The following is a 24,467-nucleotide window of genomic DNA, read 5'->3' on the forward strand; positions in this document are numbered from 1 at the left end:
ATGAGTCCCAGTATTGTGTGATTGTCCACCATTTTATGTGATTTCCCTATGTGTTGTAAATCCTATCACTATGATGAAATAAGGTGGATTACTGGCAGTTATATTGATGAGATATACAAGACTAGATAGTATATCTCATCAATTTAAGCCAATCTCTTTGCCATATAAAAGAGAGAAACAAGCAGAGAGACAGGGGTTCCTCATACCACCAAGAAAGCAGTGCTGTGAGCAGAGCATGTCCTTTGGACCTGAGGTTTCTGTGCTGAGATACCACCAGACCAAGGGAAGACTGATGCATTGCAAGGACCTTCCTCCAGAGCCAACAGAGAAAGCCTTCCTTGGAGCCAGTGACCTGAATTTGGACTTCTAGCCTACTGGACTGTGAGAGAATAAACTTCTCTTTGTTAAAACCATCCACTTTTGGTATTTCTGTTATAGCAACACTAGATGACTAATCACAGACATCATGCTTGGTAAAGTAGAGGGTTAGTGAAAAAGAGGAAGACCGTCAAGATGGACTGACACAGTGGCTGCAACAATGAGTTCAAGAATAGTAACAATTGTGAGGATGGTGCAGGACTGGGCAGTGTTTCATTTTGTTGTGCATAGAGTCACTATGAGTTGGAACTGACTCAACAGCACCTAACAACAGCTACTTTACCAAGCATGATGTCCTTCTCCAGGGATTGATCCCTCTGATAATATGTCCAAAGTAAGCGATACAAAGTCATGCCATCCTCACGTCTAAGGATCATTCTGGCTGTATTTCTTCGAAGAGAGATTTGTTTGCTCTTCTGGTGGTCCATGGTATATTGAATATTCTTTGTTAACACCATAATTTAAATGCATCAATTCTTCTTTGGTCTTCCTTTTTTATTGTCCAGCCTTCACATGCATACGAGGTGACTGAAAATACCATGGCTTGGGTTAGGTGCACCTTAGTCATCAATATGACATCTTTGCTTTTTTTTTTAACATTTTCGAGAGGTTTTTTGTAGCAGATTTGCCCAATGCAGTATGTCGTTTGATTTCTTGACTGCTATTTCCATGGGTGTTGATTGTGGATCCAAGTAAAGTGAAATCCTTGACAATTTCAGTATTTTCTCAGTTTATTGTGATGTTGCTTAATGGTCCAGTTGTGAGGATTTTTGTTTTCTTCATGTTGAAGTGTAATCCATACTGAAGGCTGTAGTTTTTTGAAAAGGGAAATTCCCAAGAAACCAATTAAGCCTCCTAACATTAAGGTTTTTATCTAACATTTGAAAAATTTGATCTAGAAATTTGAAAACAGTTGGGCCTCCTCATCAACCATGCATTCCCTCTGTTAGAGCCTGCTAGTTCTTAAAGCATGGACTTTGGAAACAGCCCAATCTGGGGTTGAGTCCCAGCACCATCGCTGATGGCTTGGCTTCCATAAACACCATGGTTCTAATCAGCAAAATGGGCTAAAAATCCCCACCTCATTGGGCAGTGGTGAGGATTAAATGAGATGCACGTAAAGGGCTTAGTACAGTGCTAGCCCAATGTTTTAAACACCTCATAAATATTAAATATTACCGTTATCATCATTCTTATAAGGAGAAGTCTGAAGGCGGTGAAGCATTGGAAAATTCGAGACCGTCAGTTGTCAATATTGCATAATTTGAGACAGATTATTGAAAGCAGGTTTTATTTTCATGTTTCTATTTCTCAGATTTTAATTAAAAAAAAATCGAGAAATCCCACAGAAATAACTGACAGCTTTTAGAGGGTGTCTCTGTGTGTGCTCTGTAAACTCCATCTGGGTTACAGCCATTATTCTACCTGCTTGACAGACGATGAGGTCACTGAGGCCAAGTGTTCCTCACAATGACATCCAGGTCTTTGGCAGAGTTAAAGTACACCCCAGGCCACATAACTCATTCCCTGTTGAAGAATCTTCCCTAATCCCTGTGCCATTTGGGAATGGTTTCAAAGGCATTCCAACTGCAGAATCATGCCAGTGTACTGGTTATCAATTATTTTGTTGATCCTTTAGCAAATCGTCAAACTGATTTTTTCTGCCTCCTGAGACACAAATCACAAAGCTGACCTTAGCCACTTTGGTACCGCCCCCCCCGGCCGCCAAAGCACACAAAGAGCGGTGCGGGGATGGTGATTTATTGTTTTCCCACACAGGTCATGCTCAAGCCCAGACAGGTAGAGGGGATCTGTCTTTAATGAGAGAAATGCACCATTACTTGGTCATAAATTCAACTTAATGGTAATTTTAGTAGGGCAGCTTGCCCAGGGCTTGTAGGAACACAAATCAAAAATCCCAAATTCCAGGCATATCCTCCTAGAAACTCTTTTGGCAACGCCATTCCATTGGCTTTTTAATGACACCAATTTCCCTATTTGTAGGCTCTAGTTGCTTAGGATAGGTTTGCACAAAGTCTAGAATCACTGCGGCAGCAGAGAGGGGAGTGGGTGGCATGCTGCTTGAATTATTTTTGCCAAGCACTAGGCCTTGACTTCAGTCATCAGTCATCAGTCGTCAAGGAGGAACAAATGAGCTGACACACAGATTCAGTTTACAGCCCAGTATAAGTTGTTTGGTGTAAGGATATTCAGATGATTCTGTCTAAGGAAAAGTTTTATTTCTTCCAAATCCTCACATCCCTGGCCAATTCCAAGCTTATTAATACTGGTCGTTACCACTCCAGATCACAGAACCAGAACTAGTTTTTAATCCTCACGGAGTTGACTTTGAGTTGCTGGGTTAGAGGTGTACACAGAGTATGTTCAGGCACAATGGTAGCAGACACCCTTCCGTGCTCTTAGTAGTAGACAAGAAGGTTCTGTCTTTTACTCATGTTATATCTTGTTCTCACTTCTGTCATAAAAGCTAGCATACCCTATTGTACTTAATTACTTACACATGTGTTGTCTTCTACTAAACCGTGTACTTACAGATGCAGGGTGATGTTGTACCTGAATTTGTTTCTCTAGCTTCTAGCAGGGTGTCTGACAAGTGGTAGACATGCAGTTAATGTTTAGTGAATGAATAGAAGTATGAGTGAATGAAGTTCATAGCTTTCCAGTAAGGTCTGACTTTTAAGTCAGGTATCCTGGTCAATGGTCCTTTCTTCCTGTTTTCAGGATAGTATAAAGGACCAGGTAAAAGCATACTCTGGAAGCCAGTGGGGAGAAAACATAGTTGAAGATAAATGCCTCCCTTAGGTAGGATAGCTGGAATCTGTTGATAAAATTATTCTGTTCATTTGAACAAATATGCGCAGAATGCCAGTGCATTCCAAGCATGGTGCCAGGCACTGAAGAACATTCAAAGATGAATAGGAGTCAAAGAGCTTACAATTTATTACTCTTTAGTTCTAAGATCCAGTGAATAAGTGTTACCCTATTTTTTTTCCCTGATAGCAGAGAAAAGACATGAAATTCTAGTTCTCCTCCTTTGGCTTGTTTTGTAGGTGGTGTTTTGATAACCTATTCACCCCACTGGAGAAGGGGGAATCTCCCACCCTAAATGGTACAAGATGGCCAAACACATGACACCTGACACTGGACAGATGAGATGACAGCAGTCACATATACTCACAGTCTGGGAGAGGAAGACGCTGCACACTGTGGGGGGCCACACAGAAGTGGCCCTTGGAACAGAGTGAACAAGCAGGGGTTTTGGGAGGCAGGCTTTGTGATAACAAGAGGGTGAGATTACCCCTGGTTCCCATGGGAGGATGTGATTGGCTTGTTTGAATCATTTCATGGGCTGGCAGGGAAGTGAAACCCATTAGGTTGAAGAATGGGTGTAGTGTAGCTGGTCCAGCTGATAGGGGAACTAGCTGAGTGAGAAGCCATTCCTTCTGGGTGGGGGCGTATCTGGTGAGAGCATCGGAACTCCTGGTTAGGCCTTTGGGGCTCAAAGATGTCAAGATAGCACTTGAAACTTTAGGTGTTGCAATACAGGTAGGGCTACCTATACTTCTCCACTCAAATGTAGAGGGGTATTTAGCTGGCAGTTTCTTTCTTTTTTTATTGTTTTAGACGAAAGTTTACAGAGCAAATTAGTTTCTCATTCAAAAATTTATACACGAAATTTTTTTTTGTGACATTGTTTACAATTCCTGCATTGTGTCAGCACTCTTCTCCTTTCCCTTCCCAACCCAGGTTCCCCGGTTCCATTCATCCAGTTTTGCTGTCCCTTCCTGTCTTTGTTTTTGGCCAGGTGTTGCTCATTTGGTCTCGTGTACTTGACTGATCTAACATTATTTCTCATGTATGTTGTTGTTTTATAGGCCTGCCTAATCTTTGGCTGGAGCCCTGGTGGTGTAATGGTTAAAAACTTGGCTGCTAACCAAAAGGTCAGCAGTTCAAATCCACCAGCCGTTTCTTGGAAACGCTATGGGGTGGTTCTACTCAGTTCTACAGAGTCACTATGAGTTGTAATCAACTAGACAGCAATGGGTTAATCTTTGGTTGAAAGGTGAACTTCAAGCGTGGCTTCAGTTCTGAGTTAGATGGGTGCCCAGGGACCATAATCTCAGGGATTCCTCCAGTCTCTGTCAGACCAGTAAGCCTCGTCTTTTTTGTGAATTTGATATTTTATTTTACATTTTTCACCTGCTCAGTCCAGGGCCCTCTGTCGTAATCCCAGTCAGCGTGGTCGGTAGTGATAGCTGGACACCATCTAGTTCTTCTGCCTCCAGGGTCGTGTAAGCTGTGGATCATGTAGTCCATTAGTCCTTTGGACTAATTGCTCCCTTAAGTCTTTAGTTTTTTTCACTCTCCTTTGCTCCAGACTAGAAGAGACTGATGTATCTTAGATGGCCGCTTGCAAGCTTTTAAGACCCCAGATGCTACTCACCAAAGTAGGATATAGAACATTGTCTTTAAGAACTATGTTGTGACAGTTAATGTAGATGTCCCTTGAGTCTCTGGTCCTTTGCCCTTGAGACTGGGAACTTCATCCTGTGAGGTATTTAGTTATGTTTAAGACGTTTCCCTGACTGTGCCACTTATGTGCTCTATTGTCTATTTTAACTTATGAGGAGCCCTTACAGTCATGTATTTAGACATTTCTACCACCAAACCTGTATCTGCCAGTAGGTAGTTTATTTCTATTGCTGCTCACACATCTAGAGTATGGAAGGCTAGGATTAAAGCAGGAAGGGAGGCAAGGAACACCTAGGAGATGGCCTGTCTGGATGCTTGTAATTCTGTAGCAAGAGTGAAAGAGGATCAAAAGGCAGTGGCTCTCAAACTTGCACAGGTATCATAATCATCTGGAGAGGTTATTAAAAAACAGATCGCTGGCTTTCACCCTAGAGTTTCTGAGTCAGAAGATCTGGGTTAGGTTTTCGGAGTTGCATTTCTAACAAGTTCCCAAGTGATGCATCGGCCAGTGGTCCATGGCCATACTCTGAGAACTACTGATCTAAGTTAAGCTCTGATACTTACCTTCTGCAGGAGAAGTCTTCTCCCATATCTTGTATAACCCCACAGAGTGATTCTATATCTACAGTTTTGTCTTTTGTCAGGGTAGCCTTGGACCGAGAGTGAAACAAATGGTTTGAATTAATCTATAAATATCTCTCAGTGACGGGGCAAATTTATTATGCCATATATCTTCCTTTTGGCATTTTTCCCATGTACTTGTGGGCTGCCTCTCCTGCCATTAGTTGGAAATAAAAATAATGATAGTATCAATGAAGGCAACATGTAAATATGTTGCTAACAAAAGAATGCATACATATAAACTATTCATGCCATTGACCTTGTGTGAATAACTGTGAAAAATGATGATTTAATATTAACCTCTGGATTTTTGTTCTCTTTCCTTTATGTGCTCTGACTAGGAAAAAAATTGTAGCTCCAATATAAGTGGGGAAATACTAGCCAGGTCTACTATTTCTTGTAGATAGCTCCAGCAGTACAGCTAAACTATGTGGCTTTCTGATTAGTTTTTATAAAGGGAACTTTTTTTCCCCAAGGATCATTTTAATTATTTCTACCCTCATGATGAAAAACTTACCTAAACAGCCCAAGTGCCATTAGGATTCTTCTCCATTCTTTGTTGCCACCAATCCTCCCTCGACCCCACTTACCTCTCAGTCATCTGGGATTTAAAAATACGTTGGAAGATTGTAATGGTGTCTGCAGAGTAGAATTGCATTTTCTATGTAACATTCAGACACCAAGCAGAAAGATAGCACAGTCTGTCTAGCTCTTTTGTAATTAGTTCCATGATCATGTTTTAATTGTGGTGCAGTTTAATCACTGGCTGGGTGCAGACTATGCCACATAGTTAAAATAATTATGGGGATTTGATAAGATAATGCTTTGAATACATATGATGCTTCTTTTTGAACAGGCTCCACACTCTTAAAAAAAAGAGAGAGAGAGCAAAGCAGGACAGCAAATGGATGCCAATATTGGTCATTTTCTGCACCTTGTCAGGGCTGGCAGGGATAATATATATAAGTTCTTTATTTCAAGTAACTTCAACGTGATAAAACAGGATAGGACTGCTCCATAAGGTTTCCTAGGCTGAAATCTTTCCAGGAGCAGATTGACAGGTTTTTTTTCTCCTGCAGAGTGGTTGGTGGGTTCGAACTACCTACCTTTTGGTTAGCAGCTGAGTGCTTAGCTGTTGTACCACCAGGGCCCCTTAGAGAGAGATTAGGATGGGAAAATTTTAGATAAATGAGGGAATTAATTTTTAAGAAGATGACATTTTGACAGAGACCTGAACATGGAGAAGGAATCTGCCATGTGGAGATATGGAGGAAGGAAACTGTAGGCAGAAGAAAGAAAGTATAAGGGTTGAACCTGTGATGAGCCTGCTGGTTCTGGGAACAACGGGCAGGCCAGAGGGACTGAAGCAGAGTTAGTAAGGAGTAGAGTGAGTAAAGGGTAGCATGGTTGGAGCTGAGGAGGAGGCAGAGGTCAGGTCATAGGGCCATGCTCCATCGTAATGAGTTTAGATTTTAAGGTAAGGAGAGGTCAGGTTTACATTGTCTGATAGTTTTGAAAGATCACTCTGTTGCAGAGATTAGATTTATAGACAGGAGTGGAAGCAGGGAGACTGGTGAGAAGGCCAATGCAGTGGCCCAGGTAAGAGGTGTTTTTGGATGTTTTGGATAAAGGAGCAGGAGCAGTAGAGAAATTGTATGTATTTTGGAGGTAGAATCCACAGGGCTTAACGATGGATAGATTCTGAGGATTGAGGGAAATAATGGAATCAAAGCTGACTCAGGTTTTTGGTTTAAGCAACCGGTGATGGTAGAACCATTAACTCAGATGGGGAAGACTAGGGGTATGCAAAGCCTTTTTTTAGACATGTTGAGTTTGAGATAAGTATTAAACATCCAAGTAGAGAGTCTAGTTGACAGTTGAAAATGTAAATCTAGAGCCCAGAGGATAGTTCAGAGTTGAATGTATATATGTAGAAGTCGTTGCTGTATACATGTAGTATTTATTACCTAAGCTAGATCTTGCAGTGAGTGAGCAAATGAGGGGATACGAAGGAAGTATACATCATTGTCCTGCTCTATATGGCGCAGTGGTTAACAGCTCAGGTGCTAACCAAAAGGTTGGCAGTTCAAATCCACCAGCTGACTCTTGGAAACCCTATGGGACAGCTCTACTCTGTCCTATAGGGTTGCTCTGACTTGGAATTGACTCGATGGCAATGGGTTTGGTTTTCTTTTTTTTGGTATAGAGTATATACTTTAAAAATGTTATCTTTTTTATAATAAGCTTAATAGATAATAGAAGGTAACAGAGTATGATTCTTAACTTTTTTTAAATCACTCGTTTGATAGCAAATAGACCAAAATTAGGTATTTAAATAAGTCCTTCAAAGTAGCCACTTGGGAGGCTAGCCCATTGGCCCAACAATGCTGCCATTGTTTATAACTTTCTTGGAGTGATTGTGTTCCCCAGCCAAGGGGCACTTCATAGCCTGTCAAGAAGGAGCAGAGATGGCACGTAGAGCCAGGTGTTCAAGAGAAAGAAAAGGAAGGAAGTGAGAGAGAAAAAACAAAACAAACAAACAAAAAACAAAAGTGGCCAGAAAAAGCAAAAACAACAACAAAATGACATTGAAGGAGTCAGCTGGTGTGGGCAGGGTGAATCCAAGTAGCAAGGAGCTGGTGTCTCCCCAACCTCAAGACCTAGGCCCACTGGAAAGTGGTGGATGCCAGGCAGGAGGGGTGGGAAAGCATGTGTCACTGGTTACCAGGTGCTCTGTCTCCTGCTGGGAGCTCTGTGAAACTGCCTTTCCATACTCCCTGTCCACTGTTCTTGGTGGCTGAGGAGTCCAAGATGACAAATCCATGCCACGTTAGCTGATAGGGGACCTCCAGTCCATAGTTCACTCTGTCCTATGTCAGTTTCTTATTCCGTTTGGTGCTTGGTTGAGTTCTTCATCCCTTCATTTGATGCTCAGAGTTCCAGGACTGATATTTGTCTCTGTTTTCCTTAGTTTCTCAGGTGGAGGGAGGCATGATGATTCTGTCTGTAGTGCCATATTGGCTCCACCACCCTGGATTTGAAGTTTTAGTTTTATTCATTCATTCATGAAAAAGTATCTGCTACAGGCCGCGTGGTTTTCTAAGTAGTGAGAAGGCAGTTATAAGCAATGAAAAGAACAAGCCACAGCTAGTTTTCAGTACTCCATCTTTGGCCTAAACATTTAGTGTCTCAGCCTTCAAGAATTCCACTTTTGCAAATGGCTCGATTAATCTAGTGAGACAAACAAAAACATCCAAATGAAGGAATAAAAATTTACTTTATCTTTGCCTTCCTTATCTGTTTTTCTTTTCCTATCATATTTGTGGAAACCTAACTCTCAAACTCTGATTTTGAAGTCTCAAGTAATCTGTTCCTATATGCTATAAAATCCTCCTCAGACATGGAACATTCTTTTATTTATCTTTTTGCCTCATTTTACTACCAAGAGGTGTTGACAAATCACTGGGATAAGGTTCTAATAAATTAATTCATAGTAAGGTGCAAATGATTTGATGCTGACTTTCTGTGTTGATATGAATTTTTAGTTTAACAACAGAACAAGGCTTAGATCAAAGAAATGCATCTCTAATGATGGAAATTTAAGCATTTCCAAGTAGTAAAATGATCCATTTCTTGGCTGGGAACCTTCTCCATGTCTCTGAAATCTCAGCCTATACAGTTTACTGAAATTGCCAATCATAATCTCTAGGAACTAGAAACTTCGAATTTCCCTTTGATGCTACTATTACTTTTTCTTTTTAAGAGATTTTCTCCAGTACTCTTGTGCCATAGAACACATTAGCAAGTTATCCTCATAGCTGTGCTAGAGCAATGGGCCAAATTTTGCCTTGGACTTTGTTTATCCGGATGGTGCCTACACATGTACTGGGGCCCTCCAGCACCATAGCTCCTTCAGCCTCGTGCAACGTATTATTACAATCAGCTCCACTTGTTCCCAGTTCTTTCAGCATCTGTAGTGGCAGCTGGTGCATCTCCCACTTCATCAGGAAATGCATTCAAGGGTATCCGGCTAGAAAGTTCCTCCAGCAAGCATTTCTTCATATTGCAAAATGAAGAAGCCAGGTTTCAGTTGGTGGTATTCATAACTGGGGTCAAGTAAGGTAGAGGAAAGTCGAGGGATCTTCCGTCATAAAAATGGCCTTGTCATCACGGGTGAGAGACCAGTACAAAAATAACCATTCTTTTTTCTAGTAAACTGTCCATCCTTTGATCCTGGTTTTAATCAGAAAAAGAGTGAGCGGTATTATGCAATTGGCATTGCCCTTGTTTGTTTTCCAAATTCTCAAAGGGAATTGCTCTCATACCACGGGTTTTCCCCAAGATCTACAATTCTGATTACCATGGTTCACGTTTGTGTCGGGTTTTCTGCATTTTTGCCTTTGGACGCCCTTATCTGTCTTTCCAGTATTTAATAGGAAAATTCCATTGTGCCAATTGTGGTTTTGCTTTTTCTTCCTGAGAAAACAACCCCTGTTGTCTTCCACCTGCCTCTACCTCCAGTATTCTGTACAAACGTGTAATTGCTTGAGAAAGAGGGTGGTGATGATGACCTGCACACGTCAGAGTGTTTGAAAACTGTTATCATTAATTAGAAAGAGCTACACTTTAGGAGGCTTAGCTGGTGTGAAAATAACTGTGGCTCAGAGAACTAACTTCTCTTTAACATTTTCTCCTTGGGGAAAAGCTTTGGGAGAGCACTTCCCTAGGTCATTCATTTTTGCCTTTTAATTTTACAGCACGTCATTTGTCTGGTAATCAATATTAGAGCCATAAATGTTGCTAGCCTTCAACAGTCTCTGGCAGTTATTGAGATAGATGTGTTCCTCACAGAAAGATTAATTGGAGTCGGGAATGCTTAAGGACGCTAGCAATTATTGAGTGCTTGCTTTGTGCCAGGCAATATGCTAGACATTTCCACATATATTGTCTCATGACATAAAGTCTCAATTTTTCTGCTTATTAGTTGGAATATGAATTTTATTTACTTGTATTCAAATCTTGTTTTTATTAGTGTGGTCTGGAGTGTTGCATATGTAATTTTGTACCTGAGGGACAGTGTATTTAGTGGTCTCAAAAAGTTACAGTGGTAATAAATAATTTGGAATTAGACTTGTTCACCAAATACACAAATAAATTCAAACTATTCAAATTTACAAATTAGGACTAGCCAACACACCTGATCAAGAAAGCTTGTAAGGCAATTTCATGAATTTGGCAGTGTGGTAGTCATAAAACTATTCATCAACATTGCTAGATCTCCTCCTTATAAGCAGATGGTAGGACTGTACTTCCTCACATACTTGACACTAGGTATGGCCATGTGACTTGCTTTGGTTAATGAAATGTACATGAAAGTAATGTATAGAAACCTTTAGGGCCAGTGCACAAGTTGCCATCTTGCCTTCCTCTGGCTTTTTCAGCCTGGGTCCCTGAGTAAGAAGAATGTGAAGCAGAGCTCACTACCAGTCCAATATAACATGAATGAGAAATAAACATTCATTGTTAGAAGCCACTGAGACTGGGGGATTGTTTGTTATTGTAGCACAATGTAGACTATTCTAACTAATACAAGCACCATCCATCTAGAAAGCTGAAACTCAAAAAGTCCTTCCTAAATGCATCTGCTTTCATTATTTGAATGGGTTAACCAGAGTCTTGAATTGACCAGACCCTTGTCAGTTTTATAGCTTAGTGGTTAAAAGGTTTGTACAGTCAGGCTGCCTCTATTTGAATACTGGCTCTACCACTTTCTACCTGTAAAGCCTTGAATATGTTTATTAATGTATCTGGGTCTCAATTACCTCATCCATAGATTGGGAATAATAGTAGTACTTACAAGGCTATTGTGAGGTGAAATAAAATAATGTATGGAAAACACTTAGCATGGAGAATGTCACTTTGTAAGGCCTCTATAATAAATACTAGCTATCGTTCTATTGGAGCCCCTCAGTGGTGCAGACAGTCAATGCACTCAGCTGCTAACCAAAAGACTGGAGGTTCAGTCCACCCAGAAGTGCCGTGGAAGAAAGACCTGGAGATCTACTTCTGCAAAATCAGTCATTGAAAACTCTATGGAGCACAGTTCTGCTTGGACCCACATGGGGTCACCATGAGTAAGAATTGACTTGATGACACTGAGTACTGGTTATCGTTCTATTACCCAGTACCATTTAAGACTGACTTTTATGCAGCCTATCTTTTTGAATGACACAGCGGCTACAGCCATGGGCTCAAGCATAGCAAAGATCGTGAGGATAGTGCACTACGGGGCAGTGTTTCGTTCTGTTGTGCATGGAGTCAGAACCCAGTTGACGGCACCTAACAACAACAGCATTTTTGCAGTCTCATTATTTGGATAACTGATCTTTGAAGTCCCTTCCAGCTCTAAAACTCCATGCTTCCATGAAATACCTTGCTTTCTGATCCCTAACTTTTCTCAGACTAGCTGTAATTGTGCTTTGAATTTTGTGGTGCATGTGGGAACTACTGCTAGCAGGGTTTTTCTGGCTTAGCAAGAAATCCATCTACAAAAAATCAATTTACTATGCCTCAACTTTCTCCTGCTTGTCCGAGTACATCATTCCTTGAAGTCGTTCCAGAATTCGATTTGAATTTATAGTTGCTTGCTTCTTTCTCATTCTGAAAATACGTAGTTTCTTTTTGGCTTTTGACACTGGACAACATAAATTTTCCTTTTATTATTCTTGCCTATATATATCGTGAAAAAACCAGGAATATGTCAGAAAAATTTCTCCAAGAGATTATGGAGGCTTCTGAGGGTAAGTGTTTTAAGATCTTCTGGAGACAATGAAGAGAGGAGAGGAGAAAAACTTGTTCTTAGATGCAAATTGACTTTGACATTATACCAGAATATTTCATATGCACATATTTGCAGCAGTATTTCTGATTTGCTGTGTATATTTGCCAGTATTCTCTCTAGGGAAGAATGCACTGTCCCCTGAAAAAGCAGTCATGACTGGCTGAACATATTTTGTTAAAAGATAAATGTGTAGCCTTTAAGTATTTCATGAGTGCGGTCAGGATCAGTGGCTATTGCTTTGGAATACAGATGTGTATTGTGAAGCTGTGAACAGGATTGTGTAGGAAAAATGACATTGCCTAGGGTGAAGGAAGAGGCCAGAACTTCCAGCTGTGCCAGATGTGGGCAGGTAATGTTAAGGGTATTTGTAGAAAAGGTGGTGATGGGGGAGGACCATGGAGTGCCTGGGGACAATAGCCTGAGAGATAGGGAACAGGAAAGAGTAGGGAGCAGGAAAAGGCAGCCTGGGGTGGAGTAGGGTGGGGCAGGAGAAAAACTGAGGCAGGAAGAGGGGCGAGATCAGAGAGGATACAGAATACAGACAAAGCCCTCAGGACCATGAGCCAGAGAGAATCCCAGTTTGTTTAGTCCCGAGGCAGGAAAAAGGACATCCTCTAAAAGGGCTTCAGTTACAGGCTGGAGAGAGAAGATAGATAACAGGAAAGAACCCGGCTTCTCTGGGGACTCAAAGAGCAAGGCCTGCCCCATGCCCCTCCCTCCCTCCTTCCTTTATCCCTATCCTAACCCTTTTCATAAGACAATAGCTTAACTTGAGGCTGGAAGGTGTAAATGGGACAAACTGAAAGGAGAGAACCTGAGTCCCCAAGCGAGTGGGAAGGCCTGAGAGCAAGGCCAGCGTACCAATGGAACCTGCACTAACAAGCCGTGCCAGGAAGGGCTTGTCTCGTACTATAAAACATATTCTTTTATGGAATAAGTGACTGCGTGGAGTGGGAAGCGTTGAACTTGAGCTGAACTTACCAGCGGCATGGCATTGCACTTCAGTTTGGGAAAGCTGACCCTGAAATTCCCTCACAGCTGGTAAAGTACCTTGCCCAGAGTTGGTGCTCAACTGATATCAAGTGAGGGAGATGACTCCAGAAGCTGAGTCAGATGTGATATGGGGTGAAAACAAGGAGCAGGGAGAAGTATATTGCACTGGAGAAGCAACCCTCAGATGAGGTCATGTAGGCAGTAGTTGTTCAGTGGTAGAATTTTCACCTATGCTGGAGACCAGGGCTAGACTCCCAGCCGATGCATTTCATGCACAGCCATCCCCACAACCCCTTGTCTGTTAGGGGATGCTTTCGTGTTGCTATGATGCTGAACAGGGTTCAGTGGAGCTCCCAGACTAAAGTGGACTAGGAAGAAAAGCCTGGTTGTCTCTACTTCTAAAAATCTGCCAGTGAAAACCCTAAGGATCACAACAGTCTCATCCTTGTGGGAATGGTGTAAGACTTGGCAACATTCCATTGTGAATGGAGTTGCCATGAGTCAGGGGCTGATTTCATGGCAGTTAACAACAATAACAGATGAGGTCAGTAACAGGGTACTCTCTGATTGGTAAAGCCATCAAACTAAGTAGGTTTCTTTCATGTTGTGTAATTTACTGTAACATTTCCATAGTTTAGGCTATAATAGGGGGTCACCGATAACCCAAAGCAGATCCAGGAAGAGTTTGGGAAACAGCCAATGCTAAACAAGGCTCCAGAATCCCCTGACAATTTCCTGTCAAAAATCCCTATCTATTTTCCCCTTGGACTCTTTATGAATCCCATTGGAATCTGATCTGATTTAGTCTCAAGGAACGCTGATTCCTCCGATTCGAATAACTAAAAAAAAAAAATTTTTTTTTTTTTTTAGTTATTCAAATTCTTTGACTTGCCTCCCCATTTCTGAGGGGAGATTCTCAAGTATTTTCTAGTGCTTTCACTCCTGAGTGCTCTTACCTTGAACTCTGTTTCCCCACTTATTACTTAAATATCCTTAGGAAACTGACTTAATCATCTGAGCTTCAGTTTTGTCATCTGTAAAAAGGAGTGATACCACTGACCTCATAGGGGAGCTGTATGAACTGATGACACGGTACATTTGAAAAACACCAAGGACTGCGTCGGCATACAGAAGTCCCCCAATAAATGTTTCCCTGCTTGTCTTAGAATACCAAATACCTAATATGCCTTGTGGAGCCCTGGTGGCACAGTGGTTAAATGATATAGCTGCTAACCAAAAGGATGGCAGTTCAAATCCACTAACTGCTCCTTGGAAACCCTGTGGGGCAGTTCTACTCTGTCCTCTAGGGTTGTTATGGGTCAGAATTAACTCGATGGCAACAGGTTTGGTTTTTTGCTTTTGGAATATTCCTTATAATTCTGGGGTTCTTGCCCCAGGAGAAAGCAAACTAGCTTTGTGCAGTGGTCTGCAGAGATTGTTCCAAAGAGATAAGTCTTCTCCTAAACAGCCAAACTGGCATGTACAATGGACTGTGCCCTGTTGCTTTCATCTCTCCCCACCTGCAGACCTCTTTTTACAACTCTGGCTGCCTAAAAGTTTTGGCCACACATGTGCCCAATAGCACTCTGATCTGGAATGCTCTCAGAATTGGTCCACCATATTTGAGTTCCATGTAAATATTCACCAAAAGGCCCCCAGTAATCAGGTGATCAATGTGATATACCTTGTGAATGTCAATTGGTCTTTGTCCTTGCTGTGCCAAGGATGCTCATTGGGCCTGCTAGCCAAGCAGAGATAATGGCAGAAGCTATACTAGCTCAGCTATATGGTCTTTCTCTCACCAAGGCTGTCCTGGTGTCACCAACTTGCCAGCTTTAATAACCAACACTGACTCTCCCATGATACCATTCCACAGAGGTTAGTCAGTCACATGGTGACAGGTTAGTGTCATTTGATTCCTTTCTTCATGGAGGGCGAAGCAATTTGTTCTCACTAAAATAGAAGCTATTTGGATTTATTTTCCTGCCCACTATGCTTCTGCCAAAGCCACCATCTGTAGATATTCTGAATGTCTTGTTCACTGTCATGTAGATATTCTAAATGTCATGTTCACCATCACCTTTCAATGTGGCCTCTGACCAAGAAACTCACTTTTTAGGAAAGGAAACCAATGGGCTGATGCCCATGAAGATTCATTGTCTTAGCATATGTTTTCTGTCCTGGCAGTAGCTGGCTTTATAAAACAGCAGACTGATTGAGGTAGGGCTCAGCTATAGTGCCAACTTTTAAATCAACATCTTGTAAAGTCAGGGTGCCATCTTACAGATAAGATACATGCTTACCTGTGTTTGATAGATGATAGTGCTGGCTGTTACAGTAAACATGGATCCCTTGGTTCGCTTGCCAGGAACAAATACAAAGGAATGGGAGTGCCACTTCTTACGATTACATTCAGTGTTACACTGTGACTCCAACCATAGCAGACATTGTTAATTGATCATGGTACTTCTCATTCATTTATGGCATCGCTTCATCACTCCTTTCAGCACAACACTCCATATAGACATTACTGATTTATTGGAGTTGGCATATAGGATGGAACTAATTTTTCATCCTAGCCCTAACTTGTATTTAGGACCTAGAGAAAATCAAGCTGAACTGAAAGAGAAACTGGCAAAGTTTCATCTCTAATTTGTGGTTCTACTTAACACTTCCCTGGAACTTTGTATTAGTGAGGAAATTGTGGGAGCATTGGTAGCCTCCTTACTGCTGCAGGAGGCCACAAGATGGGTCATTGTCAGGATGAGAATGGAGTGTTCTTAGTAAATATGATCTCTGGGTCCAGAAGAATTTCATGGGTTGGTGAGTTTGCTTTGAGTGTTTTATGATGCTACTGGAGAAGAAGTGGCTTCCAGCTTCTAGGAGTGGACGTGGAGTTTGATATTTAAAAATGGCCTGAATGACATTTGTTTCCCTTCCCCAGACTGGGCTACTTGCCCTTTCATTGTTCATTGTGCTTGCACAGAACCCCCTGCTCATCTGTATCAAAAACTTACCACACTGTACCAAAATCATCTGTTTACTTACCTGCCTCCTCCTCTAGAATGTGAGTTCCAGGAGGGCAGAGTCTTTGTCTTGCTTATTATTATATACAAGACTCTAACAGATAATGGGATCTCAGTCAATGCTTGTTAAATTCTGTGTGTGCATGTGGATGGTTACATTGTAGAGGAAGGAAGGGAGGAATGTTTATCTCATTTCTTTACATTAAGTTCACCTCCGTCCTCCTCATTACTAGTCCCCTCTTGAGTCGGAATCGACTTGACGGCACTGGGTTTTTGTTGTTTTTTTCTGGGAAGAAAGGCCTGGTGATCTACTTTTGAAAATCAGCCATTGAAAACCCTATGGAGCGCAGTTCTACTCTGAGACACATGGGGTCACCATGAGTCAGAATTGACTGGATAGAACTGGTTTGGTTTGGTTTTGGTCTTCTCCAAAGGAAGGAGGAATTGCTAATCTGATTAGTTAGAGCTCAAACTGTTGATTGGGACAGGATGGGTTCTTTCATCTTAAAAGGCAGGAGGTCAAATTCCATTATCTTCCATGTGGTGCTTTCTCTTCTACTTCAGGAGGCTAAATCAACAGCTGAGTCCTGGGGTCCAGTTACCAATCTCTTTCTTGTTCTGTGCAGCTCGCAGTTCATAGGTTAAATGAATTTAGGGTTCCTTTGTGCTCCTAGCATGGCCATCCTTCCTTTCTCCATCCTTTCTTCCCTCTTTTTATACCTTCTGTAGGCAAGTCTGAGAAGACTCACTCTGCGATTTAGATTTGAGAGAGGAGAATGAGTTGAGACCCCACTTTGGCCTTAAACTTAAGTTGTGAACCCCTTTTCAGTGATCCAAAATACTTAGGTCAAGGTGCTGACTCACACAATGAGTAAGTTAATTTTGGTTCTTGTCCAGAACGGCTCCCTCCAGAACTTTTAGAGGTTGAGGATGGCCGAGGTGATCGGATGGAAATCCAACAAAATGATACCAAAACCTCTCATGATTCCTAATGTGTTAAAGGATATATTTCAAAACAGGTAAAATCATGACTCTCACACAGATATAAAATGAAACGATGCTAAGGATTTTCTCTAATTTATTAACGAATGAGAGAACCAGTAAGATGAAAAAACCAACTCACTGGAAAATCCAAAGAACAGATGTATTTATAGATCAGGAATATTGAAATGAATGTACAATTGGAGGCAAAATAGGCCACTTTCATAGTAGGGAAAGGAAGTCCCTTAAACCTCTACTGGACATAATTTGCATAGCCAATAATTATTTTTCATTCCTATCAGTTGTCCACAACATACAGGGTTGTAAAAAGTTCCATAGAATAAATCTGTAACTTAGGAGGGTGTGATCTAAACCAGGAGTTGACAGTTTTTTTCTGTAAAAGGCCTAGATAATAAATACTTTAAGTTTTGTGGGCCATGTGGTTTCTGTCTGAACTACTTTTGTCATTGTCAAAAGAAATCATTCACAATACGTAAACTAATGGGTCACCACAAGTCAAAGTCAACTTGAGGGCAACTGTTTATTTTTTTTTTAACCTCATGAGTGTGTCTGTGTTCCAATAAAACTTTATTTACAAAAACAGGCGGGGCCTACTTCTAGACAATGCATAGTTTTCCATTGAAGCACAGCTTTTTCCTACACAAGTATAAAAATAAAACAACTGGTATTAGTATTGAGACTCATTAACAGTTTTGGGAACTGAATGAAAATACTGTGTGCACCATGTGCAATTTCAAGAATTTCTGTGGTCAGAAGGCTGAATCTGACTTGCGGATGTGGGGTGGAGGAGTTAAAGTAAGGCATTTTTCTATTATTTTTTGTGACCCTGTGGTATCATGTTTATATTTTTTATGCTCTTCCTCTCTCTTCTCTCTCTCATCTTTTATTCCCTCCTTTTCTTTTCTCTGGTCTTTAGGTCAAAGACAGGGTTTCTCTATTGGGGGCTTATTGGAGGGGGAGAGCGGGTAATGTGTTCTTTGTATAACTCCCAGTTTGCCTAGTTTGTGAATTTCCAGCCCTTAGGTAATCACTGACATGCAACAAATATGTTCTGAGGTTTTACTGTGTGTCAGGTATGGTTCCAGGCCCCAAGTATATAGATGTGAGCAAAACGACAAAAATCTCTGCCCTCATTCTAATTGGAAGGGGGATTTAATCTACAATGATTAAATGTGAGAGTGAGGCTCTTTTTCCAAGTATTTAGTACTTCAGTGACCCAGAATACTTAGGTCAGGCCCAAATCATTCTTAATTTCAACATAAAGTAAATAGTGTCTCAGTGCCTGGATCACTACAATATCTCTGGCAGGCTTTCTTCCTTATCTTTTGTTGGCTTGTCTTTTCTCTACCTCTCAAGCCTCCAATAAGGTCATACTTGATCTGGATCTTGGCTGTTCTCTAACTTCATCCCATATGCTTTCTTCCATGACTGTGACCCCAGAGAGGCAGCAACAAGCCTTAAATAGGAAGAAGCAGAAGGTATCCCTGATATCCCAGAGCTGTGGAAGGAGGTAGTGATGAGCTGGAAGAGAGACAGCACATCATTTCCCTCAAGGAAACTGGGTGAGAAGCCCTGGTGATGGGAGGTGCTCTCCAAAGAACTCACAAAATTGTCACAAATGGAGTCAACTTTAAACACTGGGCAGACATAGAGCAGGTCATCAAACCGGTTCATTCCAGTGGGAACCCTTGTGGGGAATTTGCATTTCCACCCAGATATACTGAATCAGAATCTACATTTTAACAAGATCCCCAGGTGATTCTTATGTATAATAAATTTTCAGAACTGCTGTACTAGTGGTTCTCAGAATTGGTCCCTAACCAGCGGCATTAGCATCGCCTGGGAACTTGTTAGAAATGCAAATTCTTGGCAGGGGTTCGTACCCTAGTGAATCAGTTCAAAGCCCTGGCCTAGAGAGCCTGATGCCACCTTCTTCTAATTCCACACTGTTGAGAATCTTTCCTTTTACTTCTCTTCCCTCTCCTTGCTGATAGAAAGAGAGAAAAAGAGAAATCGCATATTCACATCTTCCTCCTTTCCCAGAGTTTGAAACATGACTGGAATTACAACTTTACATTGTTGTATTTTGGAGGAGACAGGACTGACCTTTGCTTGAGTTCTGCTTCATTTTCCTACCCACTCTGTTAGTGCTGGCTTCATTTCTACAGCTTTCCTCAGCTTCTAATCACTCTCTCCACATGTCCCATACCTTAGACTCAGCTCTGCCCTAGCTCCAGGCTTCACGGAGGTAGGATAGGTATGAAGAGCAGCGGCAACTTGCTATTAGTTGCATTGCTGTTGTTAGTTGCCATGGAATTGATTCTGAGTCATGGTGACCTCATGTGTGTAGAGTAGAACTGCTCCATAGGTTTTCAAGGCTGTGACCTTTTGGAAGCAGCTCGCCAGGTCTTACTGCTGAGATATCTCTGGGTGGGTTTGAAATGCCAACCTTCCAGTTAGTAGTCTAGTACTTAACCATTTGCGCTACCCAGGAACTATTGCACCTAATACTGAAGTACACTGTTAGGGTTCTCTAAAGTTCAGGCCTCACCTTCCTGGGGCCCAGGTTAGACCCTTGGCCATTGTTCTCCAAACTTCTCCTCACTACCCATCAAACCTGGGACCCAGTGTCTCCAGTGCAGGTCATCAGGTGCCTGGGGGTGCTGGGTTTTCCTTGTATTAAAAATTCTTCTTCCCACTCCCTGCATTGCCCGAGATGGCTTAGCCCAATGTTTCAAACCAGGCTGATCATAAAAATCTCATAGGGCTCTTGTTAAATGTTCAGAATCCCATCATGTCTCATGAAAATTCACCTGGTATAGGTGTGGTTTTGGCTCAGAAATCTATTTTTTTCTTTTTAATTTAAATAATAAGCCACCCAATTATTCTTATTATCGTCTAAGTTTGAGCAACAACCATCATATCCATGTGTCTGGACTTCTGCTTCATATCTACTTCCAACTTTCAATTACCATCCTACCTCTTTTCCTTGTCACTGCTAGTGTTAGGAAACTAGCCAGAATCTGCTTGGTATACCCCCTGTGTTGGAGGAGCCGTGCCCTAAACCTGGTCCTGGGGCTGGCAGTTCCCCTAACCTGCCTTGTTATGGTCAACCCTGCTCCCTGACACTAGACTCTTTCCTGTACCCAATCCCAGAGTCTGTGCTCCTGCCGTACATGGATGGACAGATATCTAGAAGGATGACCAACTCCCCAAACAACTTCATTTAATTCAATAAACATTTACTAACTAGAGTTATGTCCCAAACACTGTGCTAGGTGCTGATGAGATGAAAAAAGCAAAATACAGTTTAAAGGGTATGACAGACACATCAAGACACAGTCATAATACTGCGTGATGAATGCTTCAGCGGAAGCATGTACAAAGTGCTGTGGAAACTCACATGGGGAGTGATTAATTCCTCCTGGGAAGGGTCAGGGAAAGTCACAGAGAAGGGCTTATATTTGAAAGGTGATCGAAAGTTCTCTAAGAGGTCAGGAGGAGGGGAGGGCATTCTAAGCAGAGAGCAAAGCAAAAACAAAGCCAAGGAAAGTGAGAGTGCTTGCTCTGATCAGGGAACTTGGAAGAGTAGCCTGGTGAATGGCGTTTTTTGAAGTGTGGTCCTGGGGCCATCTGCATCAGGACTCCTTGGGGAACTAATTTAAAATGTACATTGGAAGAGCCCCATCTCACCTCAGCTGATTTAGACTCTTAGGGGTGGGGTCTGGCAATCTTTCTTCTTAACAAGCTCCCTAGGTGATTTTTAAACCAATTAAAGTCTTCGTTCTTTACTGAACTGGTACACTCTTATCACCAGGGTGTTTTACAAAATACCGATGCCTGAATCTAACAGCCGGGGAATCTTCTGGGGTTGAATAAAACAAAAGCAACAGACAGCTGCCATTGAGTTGATTCTGACTCATGACCACCCCACAGGATTTTCAAGGCTGTGATCTTTTGGAAGCAGATTGCCAGGTCTTTCTTCTGAAGCACCTCTGGGTGGGTTTGAACGACCAAGCTTTAGGTTAGTTTGAGTGCAAAACTCTGCCACTGGGGATTCCAAGGTTGAATAGTGTTCCCCCAAATTTGTGTCAACCCAGAACCTCAGAATGTGATCTTATTTGGAAATAGGATCATTGCAGATATAATTAGTTAAGGATCTCCAGATGAGGTTGTACGAAATTAGAAAACTGGCTGCTGAGTTAACTCCTACTGACGGTGACCCCATGTATGTCAGAGTAGAACTGGGCTCCAAAAGGTTTGCAATGGCTGATTTTTTTGGAAGTATATTGCCAGGTCTTTCTTCTGAGACACCTCTTGGTGGACTTGAACTTCCAACCTTTTTCTTAGCAGCCGAGCATCTTAACTGTTTCTGCCACTCAGGGACTCTCAATGGATTACAGTGGGCCCTAAATTAAATTAGAAAAAACAAGTTTTGCCAGAAAGGAAGTAGAAAATTACAAAATAGACAGTTTCAGGGTCACGTATTTTTAGGTAATTTGATTAGAACTTTCATATAGTGTTGTTAGGTGTCGTTGCATCAGTTCTGACTCAAAGAGACCCTACGTACAACAGAAGGAAACATTGCCTGGTTTTGCGCCATCCTCGCAATCATTGCCATGCTTGAGCACAACGTTGCAGCCACCATGTCAATTCATCTCCTCCAGGGTCTTCCTCTCTTTTGCTGACCTCTACTTTACCAAGCATGATGTCCTTCTCCAGGGACTGGGCCCTCCTGATAACATGTCTTAAAGTACTTGAGAAGTCTCGCCATCCTCGATTCTAATGAGCTTTCTGGCCATACTTCTTCCAAGACAGATTTGTTTGTTCTTCTGGCAGTCCGTGGTATATTCCATATTCTTCACCAAAAACCAAAACAAACCCATTGCCATCGAGTCAATTCCGACCCATAGCGACCCTATAGGGACAGATTAGAACTGCCCTGTAGAGTTTCCAAGGAATGCCTGGTGGATTCGAACTGCCGACCTTTTGATTAGCAGCCGTAGTTTTTAACAGCTACGCCACCAGGGTTTCCATATGTTTCACAGACACCACAATTCAAAGGTATCGATCCTTCTTTGGTCTTCCTTATTCATTGTTCAGTTTTTGTATGAACTTGAGGCAACAGAAAATATCATGGTTTGGGTCAGGCACTCCTTAGTACACAAAGTGATATCTTTGCTTCTTAACTCTTTAAAAAAGTCTTTTGCAGCAGATTTGCCCAATGTAGTGCATCGTTTGATCCCTGGACTGTTGCTTTTGTGGATGTTAGTTGTGAATCCAAGTAAAATGAAATCCTTGACAACTTCAATATTTTTTCCATTTATTGTGATACTGCTTATTGGTCCAGTTGTAAGGATTTTTGTTTTCATGTTGAGGTGCAACGCATACTGAAGGCTGTGGTCTTTGATCTTCATCAGTAAGTGCTTCAAGTCCTTTTCACTTTCAGCAAGCAAGGTTGTGTTATCTGCATAATGCAGGTTGTTAATGAGTTTTCCTCCAATCCTGATGCCACATGCTTCTTTGTATAGTCCAGCTTCTCAGATTATTTGCTCAGCATACAGATAGAATAAGTATGGTGAAAGGATACAATCATGATGCACACCTTTCCTGAATTTAAACCATGCAGTATTTTCTTGTTCTGTTTGAACGACTGCCACTTAGTCCATGTACAGTTTCCTTGTGAGCACAACTAAGTGTTCCAGAATTCCCTTTCTTTGCAATATTATCCATAATATATTAGGATCCACACAGTCAAATACCTTTACATAGTTAACAAAACACAGGCAAACATCTTTCTGGTATTCTCTGCTTTCAGCCAAGATGCATCTGACATTATCAATGATAACCCTCGTTCCATGTCCTCTTCTCAATTCAGCTTGAATTTCTGGCAGTTCCCTGTCAAGAGTACTGCTGCAGCCACTTTTGAATGATCTTCAGCAAAATTTTACTTGCGTGTGATATTCATGATGCTGTTTGATAATTTCTGCATTCAGTTGGATCACCTTTCTTTGGAATGGGCATAAACATGGATCTCTTCCAGTCAGTTGGCCGTGTAGCTGTCTTCCAAATTCCTTGGCATAGATGAGTTAGCATCTTCAGTGCTATGTTCATTTGTTGAAACATCCCAACTGGTATTCCATCAATTCCTGGAGCCTTGTTTTTCGCCAATGTCTTCAGTGCAGCTTGGACTTCTTCCTTCAGTACCATCGGTTCTTGATCATATGCTACCTCCTGAAATGTTTGAACATCGGCCAGTTCTTTTGGTACAGTGACTCTGTATTCATTCCATCTCCTTTTGATGCTTCCTGTGTTGTATAATATTTTCCCCATGATACTTCAATATTGCAACTTGAAGCTTTAATTTTTTCTTCAGTTCTTTCAGCTTGAGAAATGTGGAGCGTGTTCTTCTGTTTTGGTTTTCTATCTCCAGGTCTTTGAACATTTCATTGTAATACTTTATCTTCTTGACCTGCCCTTTGAAATCTTCTGTTCAGCTCTTTTTCTTCATCACTTCTTTCTTTTGCTTCAGCTGCTGTCTGTTCAAGGGCACGTTTCAGAGTCTTCTGACATCCATTTTTGTCTTTTCTTTCTTTCCTGACTTTTTAATGGCCTTTTGCTCTCTTCGTGTATGATGTCCTTGATGTCATTGCACAACTCATCTGGTCTTCAGTCATTAGTGTTCAATGCATCAAATCTTTTCTTGAGATGGCTTCTATATTCAGGTGCAATATACTCAGGGTTGTACTTTGGTTCTCTAGGACTTGTTTAAATTTTCTGCAGCTTCAACTTGAACATACTTATGAGCAATTGGTGGTCTGTTCTGCACTCAGCCATTGGCCTTTTTTTTTTTTTCAATTGTGCTTTAGGTGAAAGTTTACAGCTCAAGTTAATTTCTCATGCAAAAATTTATACTCGTATTATTATGTGACATTAGTTGCAATACCTACAATGTGACAGTGCACTCCCCCTTTCCACCCCAGATTTCTTGTGTCCATTCAACCAGTTCCTTTCCTGCCTTCTCATCCTGCCTCTAGACAGGAGCCGCCCATTTGGTCTCCTGTATCTGCTTGAACTAAGAAGCACACTCCTCACGAGTATAATTATTTTTT

This window comes from Elephas maximus, chromosome 4 (assembly GCF_024166365.1).
Source record: "Elephas maximus indicus isolate mEleMax1 chromosome 4, mEleMax1 primary haplotype, whole genome shotgun sequence".
Classification (NCBI taxonomy): domain Eukaryota; kingdom Metazoa; phylum Chordata; class Mammalia; order Proboscidea; family Elephantidae; genus Elephas; species Elephas maximus.